Below are 14,540 nucleotides of genomic sequence, written 5' to 3' on the forward strand. Positions count from 1 at the left end.
GATAATAGATATGTATATTTTTTTCTCTGTGATGCTTCTGTCCTTAAAATAAAGGTGTTTACTTAAAAATAGTTATGAGGTAACTTGTAACTGCTGGGCAGCCAAAGAGTGGTGGCTGCTGACTGAGGGCCCAGTTCTGCAGGCAGCAGTGCAGAAGTAAGGATGGCAATACTATACCATGCCATCCTTACTTCTGCAATGGTTCTGGCGGTGGCTCTTCCTTCAGAGCTGGGCTCTTGGCCAGCAGCTGCTGCTCTCCAGCTGCCCAGCTCTGAAGGCAGTGCTGCAGTCTGCAGCAGTGCAGTAGTAAAGGTAGTAGTGCTACAATAACTTGGTGACCCTCCTCCACCATCTCCTTTTTGGGTCAGGACTCCTACAATTACAACACTGAAAAATTTCAGATTTAAATAGCTGAAATCATGAAATTTGCTATTTTTAAAATCCTAGAACTGTGAAATTGATCAAAATGGACTGTGAATATGGTATAATAAATATAATAATAACTGGAGATATACCTATCTCTTAGAACTGGAAGGAACCTTAAAAGGTCATTAAGTCCAGCCCCTGCCTTCACTAGCAGGACCCAGTACTGATTTTTGCCCTAGATCCCTAAGTGGTCCCCTCAAGGATTAAACTCACAATGCTGGGCTTAGCAGGCCAATGCCCAAATCACTGAGCTATTCCTCCCCCTTCTACCTTAGTTGAATTGGCCTTGTTAGCACTGACACCCGCCCCCCACTTGGTAAGGCAACTCCCATTTTTGTATAGATATATACTGCTTCCTGTATTTTTCACTCCATGCATCTGATCAAGTGGGTTTTAGCCCAGGAAAGCTTAAGCCCAAATAAATTTGTTATTCTCTAAGGTGCCACAGGACTCCTTTTTGTTATAAATAGTGCAGTGGCTCCTAGCTTTAGGCACTGACAGCTTTCTCTTGGCACATGGTTTTATGCCATGGTGCACTCTGGCAAGCCTGGGCAGCAGCACAGTGTTCCTTGTGATGTGATGTCCCTAAACAGTGGAAACATGGCTCTCTCCATTCTGTAACCTGTCAGAGGTGCTGAGCTGTGTCAATATCTTCTTCACCTCCTGCTTGAGTCCTTTCTTCCCATACATGGCACAATGGGACCAGTTTATTGTCAAATTGTGGCTCATTTTTCTTTGTCGATTCAAACAGATCAGTCTCCTCAGTCCCATTTAGTGGCAGTTCCTTGTTATACACAACATTCTCTGCCTCTTTCAGAAAATTACCAAAACAATAAGTAGCAGACAGTTTTTTCACGCTTGCCAAAAATTCAGAGATACTTTCTCTTTCTATTTGGTTTCTTAGATTAAACTTGTATCATTCTGTTAAAAAATGGGTGGTAGGCACAATTTTTTTTTTAGAATCTATTATGTCATTATACCCCAGTTCACCCGGTTCTTGTGGAAATGTATAAATTGTTGTTAAGCACTCTAAGTGCTGTTTACCCACCAATGTTAGGAAAACAGCCCTTTGTTTATAAGCGTGTTCTATAGTATTTACATAAAAACACTACTCAAGTCTCTGAATATAGGTCAGAAAATCTTCCCCTTTTCATTAGACTCTTTCTAATATAATAATCCTCATCACCAGTTTTCTGTGTTATGTTCACAGCATACACAGAGAAATGAGATAAAAGTAGGTTGCAACATAACACCGTGTAGTGAGGTCAACTGGCCCTCCTCAGACATAGATGTAGAGGGTGGCTACACCCGTTCATGGGCAGAGCCCTACCCCTTAGCTCCAACCCCCAGAAGTCAAGGGGTGGGGCTGGAAGTATAAAGGTGGGACCCGGAATTTTACTCAGGCCCAGACACTGGCGGGGACAGATGCGTCCCCTGAGTTCTCACGCTGGGAGGTGGCAGCAGGCCCACAGAGTGCAGACAACTGGCCCTGACCTGACCCCGGGGGAAGCAGATGACTGGCCTGGACCCCTGGACAACCCGGCCCCACAAGAAACAGATGACTGGCCCGGACCATCCGGACCCCTGGACAACCTGGACGCCTAGGAGACAGATGGCTGGCCAGGACCACCCAGACCCCTGGACAACCTGGCCACCTAGGAGACAGACGTCTGGCCCAGACCGCCAGCTGGTCCAACCCCGGCAGAGCTTCTTCTGTCAACTGAGGCCCTGCCAATCACCTCACCTCACTGGATCAGCAGTTACCCTTGGAGGGGGAGTGTGGCCCAGGGATGGTAGACTACCCTGTCTGGCTGCAACGCTGGCAGAGGGGGAGTCAGCGTATTGCGGCTTGGATCCCCACTGATGCAGTGACAGACCCCTCCACCACCCTTAGGGCCCTGGGCCAGGACACAATGGAGTGGGAGGGCCTGCGTCCCTCCTGCCACCCAAGCGGTGGGTGGCAATCTCCCCCTTCCTCAGGCTAGCTGAAGGAACCAGAGCCTGGGCTCATTAACTACTTGCAGCTCCACTTGAGTACAGGTTGGAGCTGAGAGACTTTGTTTTGCCCTGCTCTGAACCAGAGTCTAGGCTGATTGACTGTTTGTTGCTCAGCCTGAGTGCAGGCCTGAGCCCATAGTCTCTCTACTACCCCACCCTGATCAAGGGATTGGGCTAACTGTTTGCTGCCCAGCGTGACTACAGGCCTGAGCGTGAGACTCTTTACTGCCCTGTCCTGCCCAGGGGCTGGGGCTCTATAATTGTGTTTATTGTTCGGCCCTGGCCACAGGCCCAAGCTCATGTCTCCTGTTGCCCTGCTGATTCCCCAAGTTAGGCGACCCCTGGAGACGTAGCGGGGCGGATTGGCTGCCCACAGACCTGGAAGAGGAGGAGCCACTCCCCCCAACGCACTATACACTACTTTATTCCTTATCATTCAGAATAACAACAGAACTGAAAGAGAGAAAGAAAACAGGTTACTCCCCAAGGCAGTGAGGCACAATTCAACTACTTTGCTTTAAGCTAGTTCTTTTCAAACTAACTCCGCTCACATAATTTTCATACAGCCCCTTTACCTGCAAGCAGGACCAGGAAATCCCCTTTCTTTTAAAGTAATATCTTGCAATTCCAACACAGTCTTCAATACACAACACAAGACACAGAACAAAAGTTAATAATTACAAATTATAACTAGAGTTTAATTCAAACTATGGGATTGTTTAAAATTGTCATTTTTCTTTTTCTTTTTCAATCTTTTTTCTTATGTTTCTGGCATGTTTAATTTGCACAAAAAATGTTGCTTATGTTATTGCATTTGCAAAAAAGTTTTTTTTGAAGTTTTATTACAGTTAGCACTACCAAATAGTTTTATTACTACAGTCTTTTAGCACTGAGCTCACCTATGTTGTCATTAAGAAATAATCTTTAAAAAATTAGCTAGATTCTATTCTCCCTCAACAAAATTGCTAATAAATCCTCATTGAAGAATCTGTATTACTGGTGGCAATGCCAGGGACGGCTCTATGTTTTTTGCCACCCCAAGCACGGCAGGCAGGTGGCTTTTGGCGGCGTGCCTGCGGGTGGTCTGCTGGTCACGCGGATTCGGTGGCACGCCTGCAGGCAGTCTGCTGGTCATGTGGATTCGACGGCGTGCCTGTGGGCAGTCCGCCGGTGCCACGCCATCGGTGTTCCCGCTGCTGAATTGATGCTGAAGCCCCCCCCCCCCCTTGTAGGCACGCTGCCAAAAGCCACCTGCCTGCCGCCCTCACAGTGACCAGCAGGCCACCCTCCGTGGCTTGCTGCCCCAGGCACGCACTTACTGCACTGGTGCCTAGAGCTGCCCCAGGGCAACGCAAAATAAAAACATTCTGATTTTCTGTTCCCAAACTGAGTTTGCCGTTAAGGATTTTTGAAAACATAGCCTTTGATTTATACACTGAACAAATTTGCAATTAGAGTCTGTAGTGAGGCGGCCTGGCTCCCGGCCGCACCTGAGAGGGCCGAGCCAGAACAGCCGCCTGTCCCCGCCCCCGGAAGTTAAGGGGCGGGACAGGAAGTATAAAGGCCTGGCCCCAGCGCTCAGTTGCTGCCTGGCGGCTGGAGAGGACAGACGCTCCTGACCGAGCTCCTGCTGGACCAAGCCTTCCCTGAGCCCGGTACCCTGAGGAGGACTGGCCGAGCCTTCCCCGAGCCCGGTACCCTGAGGAGCTGCCTGAGCGTTCCCTCGCCCCGAGGAGCAGCCCGAGCTAGCCGGCCCTCAGCACGTCGAGGAGCCCATGGTGTGGGACCCAGCGCCGGACACCAGAGATGAGCAGGTACCCATGGAGGGGGAGATGGAAAGTAGCCCGGAGGTAGCTGACTCCAGTCTGGCTACAGCAGACTTTGAGTCGATGTCAGTGTGTTGCGGTCAGGACCCCACCGGCACAGCAGCAGACTAACTGCTGCTGTTAGGGCCCTGGGCTGGGACACAGTGGAGTGGGTGGGCCTGTGTCCCCCCTGCCACCCCACTCATGGGTGGCAGTCTCCCCCTCACACCAGCGCTCAGACATAGAAGTCTGGACTTACCAGTGTTTGCTCAGCCCCTGCCTGAGGGTCTGAGCCTGTGAACTGCTGTCTGTTGCCCTGCCCTGACCAAGGGCTGGGCTTCACTAACTGTTGGTGTTGCTCAGCTCCTGCCTAAGGACCTGAGCCCCTGAACTACTGTTTGTTTTGCTCAGCTCCTGCCTGAGGACCTGAACTACTGTGTGGTGGTTCAGCTCCTGCCTGAGGACCTGAGCTCTTGAACTGACTGAGGGCTTGGGCTTAAATTACTGTTTATTTTTGCTCAGCCCCTGCCTGAGGGTCTGAGCCCTTAGACTATTGTTTGTTGCCCACCCTGACCTAGGGCTTGGACCTTCGGAGACTGAACTACTGCTTTAGGCCGTGTAGTGAGGCGGCCGCACCTGAGAGGGCTGAGCCCCCACACCAGACCCTTACAGAGTCATTGAGAGAAAATAAATATGGGACTCTGTGTTATCAACTGTGAAAAGCTCACTTTTCAGAGTACACCCTCACTTGAAGGGGATTCTGAGAGGGAGCAGCTGGTTCTACTGCATATAAAGAAAGTCAAGAACTACCATCTTAAAAATCAAAGCAAGGACTAAGACTCATTGTTCTCTGGTGTGAAGGATATTTCATTCTTGTGCAGTATGCTGGTAAGACACTGTATTTGCTTTTTATAAAGGTTAGTTTGATTTACTTTTAAAGACAAGCACTTTGGGTTCGGATGTTAAATATTGAAGTGTCCTCTTCCCTCTTTTTGGCTCTGAGATGTACTTCATTATATAAAAAGCACACAAATATTGACTTAGTACTATTATTTGTACAGCTTTTATAGGTAGGTAGGTAGATAGATAAAAATAAATCACATAGGTTAGTGTGGAAAAGACCTATTAGATCATCCAGCCCAGCTTTGTGCCAGTGCAGGATGGCTCCCACAGTATTACATTGGTCAAAACAATCTAGTTTTAAAAGTTCTAAATCCCATAGTCTCTCCTGGGAGGTTTTTCCATAACCTAATATATCGTATCAGGAATTCAGTCTAATTTTTTAATTTCATCATAATGCACCTACTTAGATCTCATTTTTGTATGCTAAGTATTTGTTCTCCATTCTTAGTGTTTACTGTACATCCTTCAATTATTTGTACTCCGCTTAAGTCATTGCTTAGGCAAACTACATTATTGATAGCAACTCCATATTTATGGTTGCATTGTGATTTTTCACTTAAAGCAGGACTACAAGCCGTTTTATACTCTGATTGCATTCAATCTTCAATTTTATTTACAAAAAACTATGCTAAGGTTGATTTAACATGCAATATTTATATCATGTAACCTTTTGGGATATGGGACTACAAAACACCAGAACTGAACTCCTGAAAACCAGCACAGTTAAAATATTGCCATCCTGGTAGTATACCTGCACAACCTTTCCTCTGCCTGCTTCGGGATTAAAAAAATATTAAAAAAATAAAATAAAAGAATAAAAAAATCACATCAGGTGAAATCTTGCAGTCCAGTCTAGGGGAAGGGGTAGCTAAAATGGCTTTACTGCTGAGTTGACTGTGGACAGCAGCACTCACCTTCTCCTCAAGCCTTCCCCTTGCATGCCCCCTATGCTAGAACTTGTGGAAGAGGCCTTGCCTTACTCAATGCCTGCACTGGGGCAATTGTATTCAGGGCTTTTAAAGTCTCTCTCTGCTGCCACAAAGTCAAGGGTCCATAACAAGAGGGAGAATCCCTTCCCTCAAATTTAAGAAAAAACAGAAAATGCACAGTTAATGTCTCCTATAACATAATCTGGTTGTGCACAGTTGGCAGTCATACTCTGGGGGAGCATTTGAAACTTCCATAAGAGTCTGTGTAATCATATAAAATCCCAGAACCTTATTTACTTCCTTGTAACAGTCAAAGCAATTACCAATCTCACATATAATACACAAACATGCTATGAAAATAGCAATAAATGCAGCAAAATACGTGCAAATTTAATACAAAGAAATATAAGACACACATAGCCTTTACTAATGTGTAACTCCCTTGGGTTTTAAAGAGCATGGCCCCTTGAAAACCTCATCCTGAGGGAGAGGAAATTCTGGTTGTTCCAGGCAGAAGTGCTGATTGTGCCAGGGGAAGGACAGTGGAGAAAGAGTGCGACAGGGGCATGGTGTGTCTGGAGCTCCAGACCAGATGGCCTTTAGCGAACAACCCCTCTTGTAGCAAAGCAGCCAAGAACTAGCCCAAAGTCCAGGAGGGACAGAGCTGCTAGCTGAGGACATCCAAGGACAGGAGCCAGGAAGAGCACCAGTGACAGGCAGGAAACATCTGAGAGGGACAAACTGGACCCAGACTCAATATCACTGTTGCCAAGAACTGCATGGGACCATGAGTACTGGGGCTTGTGAATTGCATTGGGATAAGGAGGTAGGGTGTAGCTATTTAAGTGGAGAGATTGTTGCTCTGTGTAGATTGTTGCTGGTGCCGAAGATGACCAGGAGCACCCAAGACTCCCTGCTGGACTGGAACTCTGGCGCTGGATTCCTGAGCTTTAAGTCTAGACACTTTGCTTGACATCTATGCTTTTATATTGTGATACCACTAGTCCTGTGAGTCCTTGTCGTGTAGGTGAACTTATTTTAATCACTTTCCCGATATTCTCCTCCTGTAGCTTTTCTCCATTCATCCTTCTGTAAATAAATATTTCCCTTCGCTATATTTGTTGCACTATTCAGTGTGTGTGGGTGTGTATGTTTACTTCAGGGGGGTTGGAACGGGTGCCCTGGAGGTGGAAGGGAGTTTCCACGTTGTGCTTCTGGGAGTGTCTTTTCTTGGCTGGAGCCTTCCACAGAGCACATTCCATCTTGGCCATGAGGGTACCGTAGTTACAAACAATTCTAAAAGGAAAACTTTGTATAAATACTAAATAAGTAGTAGATGAACTCTAAATATTTCTTGTAAATGTCTATACCTCCCTCACTGGACACCACAATTCTAGAAGATAATACAAATGCCATAAGCATTTATATGAAGAACGTAAAATTATTTCACCTCACTTCAGAAGCAGCTGTTGGCTTAGGAAAATTGAGAAGAAATAGGTTCTAAAGCCAGAAGGGATCATTAGATCATCTAGTCTGATCTGTTTGACAGGCCATGAAATTACACCCAGTTATCTCGTTTTGAGCCCAACAACTTGTGTTTGGCTAAAGCATATCTTCCAGAAAGGCAGCCAGTCTTGATTTGAAGACATCAGGGAATGAATATCTACCACATCCCTTCATAGTTTGTTCCAAAAACCTTCACTGTTAAAAAATTGTGCCTCATTTTCCATTTGAATTTGTCTGGCTTCCAGGTATTGGTTTTTGTTATGCTTTTTTCTATGAAGAGACCTTTGCTACCCAGTATTTTCTCTCTGTGAAAAAACTTATACACTGTAATCAAGTCATCTCTGAATCTTCTTTTTAAATAAGCAAAACAGATTAAGCTTTGCAACAGTCTCAACTGTTAAGACATTTTCTTAACATTGTTTTTGTGGCTCTTTTCTGCATCCTCTCCATTTTTCAACATCCTTTTTGAAACATGACACCAGAACTGTACTCAGTATTCCAATATCAGTCTCACCAATGCTGTCTACACTGAAGTAAAATCACCTCCCTACACCTATTAGCTACTTCCATGTATACATCCAAGGATCGCATTAGCCCTTTTTGCCGCAGCATCACACTAAGAGTTCATGTTGAGTTGCTTGTCCACGGTGATTCCTAAATCCTTTTCAGTCACTGCTTTCCAGCATACAGTTCCCCGTTATGTAGATATGGCCTGCTTTCCTTGTTCCTAGATGTATAACTTTATATTTAGCTGTATTAAAGTGCATTTTGTTTGATTGGGTCCATCTTATCAACACATCCAGATCACTCTGTATGACTGCCCTGTCTTCATCATTACCACTCCACCAATCTTTGTGTCATCCACAAATTTTATCAGCAGTAATTTTGTTTACTTCCAAATCACTAATGAAAATGTTGAACACTAATCCAATCCCTGTGTAACCCACTATAAACAACCCTGCTTGATGAGGATACCACATTGACAACTACTTTTTGAGATCTGACAGTCAGTTCTTAATCCCTTTAATGTATGCTTTACTGATATTGATAGTGTTAATTTTTAAATCAGAATGTCATGTGTTACTAAGTCAAATGCCTTACAAAAGTCTAACTGTATTATCTCTACATAGTTAAAATTAGCACTTTTCCAGTCTTTTGGAATTTCCCTGGTATGCCAAGATTTATTAAAGTCACATCTGCCAGCTCTTTTAGGACTCTTGGATGCAAGTTATACAGGCTGCTCATCTAAAAATGTGTATCCTTAGTAGATATTAACAGCCTCCTTGGTTACTAATGGCTTGGAAGGGACTTCATCATCCTTATGTGACAAGCACATCATCCTGCTTCTTTCCAAATACAAAATAGAAATATTTATTGAACACTTCCCCTTTTGGGCATCATCATTAACAATTTTACATCTCCATCTAATTATGGGCCTATATCATTGCTATGATTTCTTTTGTTCCTAATATACTTTAAAACTCCTTCTTCTTGTTTCTAGTGCTGCCATCCATGAATTTCCCTCTAATTTCTTTAGCTTCTTTTAGCAATTTTCTACACTTCATAATGTCAGGAATGAGGACTTGCAGCTGCACCTGCCCAGCCTCTGCAGATGGCCCTGCTGCACAGCCGAGTTGCAGCAGGGCCATCTGATCAACCACTCCACCTAATTAGTCAAGGAAGTCAGCAAGCTTGTTCTTAAGCTGAACAGCAACAACTGATTTTTGGCTGTTCAATGTACATGTCTGCAGCTGCATTCTCTCCTGTGCTTGACCCTAGCCTTGCTCCAGCCCTGATCCTGTCCTATCCAGACCTCTCCAGCCCTCCTGACTTCCTGACTCCAGCTCTGCCCTCAGGCTTTGGTTTCTGACTCTAATCCCTCGGCTCTGGTTACTGGCTTCCAGACTGTATGCTTGGCTCCTGACCTAACCACTAGATCTGACAGCCCACATCCTGGCTTGCAACACAACTTCTATTTCCCCCCCACACACACCCCATATATTTTTCTAATTGCTGCTTTCACTTTGCCATGGAAGCAGGATGGGCTTTTAGCCAAAGTTGTCTTCTTTCTTGGGTATGGAATGATAGCTTTTTGGCCATCCAATAAACAATTCCTAAAGAACACCCAATTTTAATTCATTGTTTTTTATCTAAACATTTACACCAGTCAATTTCTCTCGTAATTTTTTTCTTGTCTTTGGAAAGCATCGTGTGTGTGTGTATATAATAATTTTTATATATATATTACTAGTTAGGACTGTCCTCTCTTTATCCACATTGAATGTAATCAAATCTTGATCACTCACCAATCCAATGATTAATTCATCTTTATACATCATAATGAGGTCTAAAGTAGTATCATCTCATGTTGGGTGATAACTTTCTAACAGAAAAAGTTTATCTAATTTTTGGCACTCTGATATTTTACTACTGTCTGCCTAGACCTCCAGCATTTGTCTCCCAAATTGAATACCAATGTTGTATTCTGTTGTAAATTTGTAGGTCCAATGATTACCCTAATTGTGAATTCAACTGTAAAAGGTGAGTGTAAGTTCATAAGATGTCACAATAACCTATACAAACAGATTTTGGAAAAAGGTGCAAAAGCAAGACAGACTGAATTAGTCCAAACAAAAAGGCCTCCTGATATAATTCAAGGATGGTGTTAAAATCATGGTTGGTAAACAAAACAGTGAACCAAAATTCGTGTGTCGGAAATTAGCTCTAATTAGTGGAAAAAATAAGGAGGGGATGGGCTATTCCACCTCTCTCTCCCTTTTGGGGTCCTTAAAAAGAGACCTTGTGGGAGAAAAATTAGCTAGTAGAATGAGTTTCACCATCATGGCTGCCACCCCCACCATCTCCTGGGACCCTTCATCATCCTAATCCTGAAAGATGTCCTGACTAGACAGGGCTAGAGAGAGGGAGTGAGATGAAATCACTACCTCCAGCTGAATCCCAACAACCACCTGGGATATGAAACTTTGTCTCTCTTCCCTCACACAATGTATCCTTTTTCCTTCCCTTCCTTATTCATCCTCTTTCCTAACTCCCTTCTTTTTCCTTTTGTCTAATACAGTGGTTCTCAAACTTTTGTACTGGTGACCCCTTTCACATAGCAAACCTCTGAGTGCAACCCCCCCCTTATAAATTAAAAACACCTTTTTATATATTTAACACCATTATAAATGCTGGATGCAAAGCAGGGTGTGGGGTGCAGGCTGACAGCTCATGACCCCCCCATATAATAACCTTGTGACCCCCTGAGGGGTTCCAACCCCCAGTTTGAGAACCCCAGGTCTAATAAGAATCTATCTTAGCTGGCCAAGACTGCATATTTTGCAGCACTGCTGTAAGCCTGTGCCCAGAAAAAGACAATTGGAAAGCAATGCCCTAAACAGCCCACTACTGGTAAAAGTTTGTCTGGTCTTGGAGTGTCTGAAAAGACTGCTGTGCGTTTTTCCAGCAGCGAGGCTACAAGGAGGGGATCGACACTAGAGACAGAATCTGAATTTTCTATGTGTGATGATTCGGTCACAGAGACCCCTTTGTGACTGCCACCTGATGTGCTGACACTACCTCTGAGCCCATTTTCCCTGCCAGTTTGGGACTTCAGAACCCTGTCTTGTTGAACCAGACATGCTAGCCTGCTACAAACTCAGACTCAGGTCTGAACAACATCCCCAAAGCTGCAAACTTAATTGAAAACAACTTAAGAAGTGGTCCTATCTCTAGCACCCAGACACCCAACTCCCAATGGGATCCAAACCCCAAATAAATCTGTTTTACTCTGTATAAAGCTTATACAGGGTAAACTCATAAATTGTCCACTGATAGAGATATATGTACAGCTGTTTGCTCCCCCAGGTATTGAACCCAGAGTTAGTGACTAATAATAAGCAAAAATGATTTTACTGAGTATAAAAAGGATTTAAGTGGTTCCAAGTAATAACAGACAGAACAAAGTAAGTTACCAAGCAAAATAAAGCAAAACATGCAAGTCTAAGCCTAATACATTAAGAAACTGATTTCAGATAAAAATATCACCCTTAGAGATGTTCCAATGAGCTTCTTTCACAGACTACAGTCCTTTCTAGTCTGGGCCCAATCATTTTCCCCTAGAACAGACCTTGTTCCAGCTCAGGTGGTAGCTAGGGGATTTCTCATGACTGGCAGCCCCCTTTGTTCTGTTCCACCCCCTTTTATAGATTTGGCACAAGGCAGGAATCTTTTGTCTCTCTGGGTCCCCACCCCTCCTTCTAAATGGAAAAACACCAGGTTTAAGATGGATTCCAGTACCAGGTGACATGGGTCTCACAGGACATGTGTGTGTGACCCAAGTCTTCATTCTTCCTAGCCTGACTCACAGGAAGGCTTGCAAGTAAACAGAGCCATTTACACCAATTGTCTTAGTTGATGGAAAACATCGAGATTCCAAACCACCATTAATGGCCCACACTTTACATAATTACAGTAGGACCTCAGTTATATTTCATATTTCTAGTTTCAGATACAAGAATGATACATTTATACAAATAGGATGACCACACTCAGTAGATTATAAGCTTTGTAATGATACCTTACAAGAGACCTTTTGCATGAAGCATATTCCAGTTACATTATATTCACACTCATTAGCATATTTTCATAGAATCGTATGGAGTGCAACATCACACTATGGCCTAGTCTAAACTACAAAGTTAGGTTGATGTAAGTTGCCTTGTATCAACCTAGTTGTGCATATATCTACATACATTTGTCTCCCATTGATGTAGGTACCCCATTACAGCAACACCTCCCCAAATGGTATTGAGCTATGATTGACCTGCTGTGAGTGTAGAGAATGTGTGACCTACATCAATCCTAACAGTTCTCCAGCAGCTGTCCTACAGCTCTGCTCACAGTTGTGAACTCCACTGCCCAGGGATCATGGAGACCAGAAGCCCTCTAACCCCATGTATTTTTGAAATGCCTTTTCCTGATTGCCCAGCTTGGTGAGCACACCTAGCAGCTCTCCTTTGTTCTGTGCAACTTCCCAACCAACCATGCCAGCTGCGGACATGCTCCTGTCTGGAGTAGACAGGAGATATTGGATCTCCTGGGCTTGTGGGGAGAAGAGGCTGTGCAGGCACAGCTACAGAGCAGTTACAGAAGTATGGACATCTATAAGCAGATTGCACGGGGAATGCTAGTGAAGGGGTATGACTGGGATCAGCATCCATGCTGCATGAAAATGAAGGAATTGCAGCAGGCATACCAGAAGGCCAACAATCTGCCACTTTTACAACAAGTTGCATGCCCTATTGAGTGGAGACTCCACCACCGATGCACAGAGCCCCATAAATATCTCCAAGAAGCCAGAGACACAGACCCCCTGCTGTGAACAGCAAGGAGGAGGAAGATGTGAGACATGTCACCGGGGAGTCCAGCTATGTTGTGAGCCAGGATCTGTATGAGGCTCTACCTCAGTAGTCTAGTCACTTGCTGCCCCTGAGCACAGGCAAGACTGAAGCTGGGGAAGGAACTTCAGATAAGTATGTTTATGCATTTCCAATGTTTAAATGTACAGATGGCATCGAACCCCAATGCAGCACACCCTCCCGCTCTACCAGGTCCCAAACAAGGGCCCTGTTGGTGGCAGGGTTGCCTCCCACCAGCTTGGCAGGGATCCTGCCAAAACACATCCAGCTAGTCTGCGCAAAGTTTCCCTGGGGCACTTCCTACCCATTTCTCCACAGCTAGCCATCTCGGGATCCCCACAGCCTTTCCTCCCTCTGCAGAATCCTAAGCCTAGGGGTCGTGGGTCATCTCCAGCTGGTTGGCATCTGTTTCCTGGAGTACAGGCAGTCATTCCACAGGAGCAAACAGTGCATCTCCTTCCTCATTAGAGATCAGCCCAAACTAAGTTGCGCTGCTTCCTTTTATATCCTGGATTCAGCTGGAGTATGCCCAGCAGAGCTGATGGGGCAGGCCTTCCGCAGCCCAAAGCGAGGGATGAACCCCTGCTGCACCAACACGATGCTGGTACACCCCATCACACTGAGTGTTTTCACTTTTATTTGCTCATAACCATCTCTACCTCTATTTCTTTTTTGTGGTATCACCTAATCTATGTCCTGTTAATAAACTTGTTTTATTTTAATCAAAACCAACCCACTGTTGTATTTGAATTGTTAACTCCAACTAATGTGGCAAACTGCTGAGTATTATCTCTTTAAAGATGCAAACAAACCTTATTATTTCTCTGAATGGTCCAAGGGAGGGTGGGATATTTCAGGGCAGATGGTTTGGGGGAAATTCAGGACTGGGGGCGTGTTTCAGTCAGTTGGCTAGTAGTAATCAAGGCTGCTGGAGACCAGAGTGTGGCTGTGGTATAACAAGCAGGCTGCTGGAGTCAGAGTTGCTGATCCAGGGATGCATATTAGACATTCAGTGCATGCTACTCCCAGCCAGCATACAAGCCAGAAAAGAAAGCTACAGCAATAGAGCATTTTAAGGCAACCAGAATTATAGGGCAGATAGTGACACACATTCTCACTGGTCTGGATTTCTCTCCAAAACATGATAGCAGAATATTGGCCCAGCCATCTTCAGGATGCCATCAGCAACTGTGCTTTCTATGCCTTTGTTACCCTGAAGGGTGAGATCAGCTAAAATCACCACTGCCTGTGGGAAAAGAGTGCCATGGCTTTACTGCTATTGTCTTGCACTCATACCTATGGAAATAGGGGTAAAGTTTTATTATTTGATACAACTGAACAATTCCCTCCTCATTCCTCCCCTCCCTCCAGCACTTTACCAGAGAGCAGGCTGATTACTAGCTTCCCCATTTTGTCTGGGGTGTGTGGGGTAGAACTGGAAATGCAGCCTATATTGGTTCAGGAATCCCCAGAATTTCTAATGATCCCCACCAAACACTTCAGAGAGTACCACAGTAGGAACCAGTTCAGGGGATAGGTGCTCTGTTCAGGCA

Source organism: Mauremys reevesii, linkage group 2 (assembly GCF_016161935.1).
Source record: "Mauremys reevesii isolate NIE-2019 linkage group 2, ASM1616193v1, whole genome shotgun sequence".
Classification (NCBI taxonomy): Eukaryota; Metazoa; Chordata; order Testudines; family Geoemydidae; genus Mauremys; species Mauremys reevesii.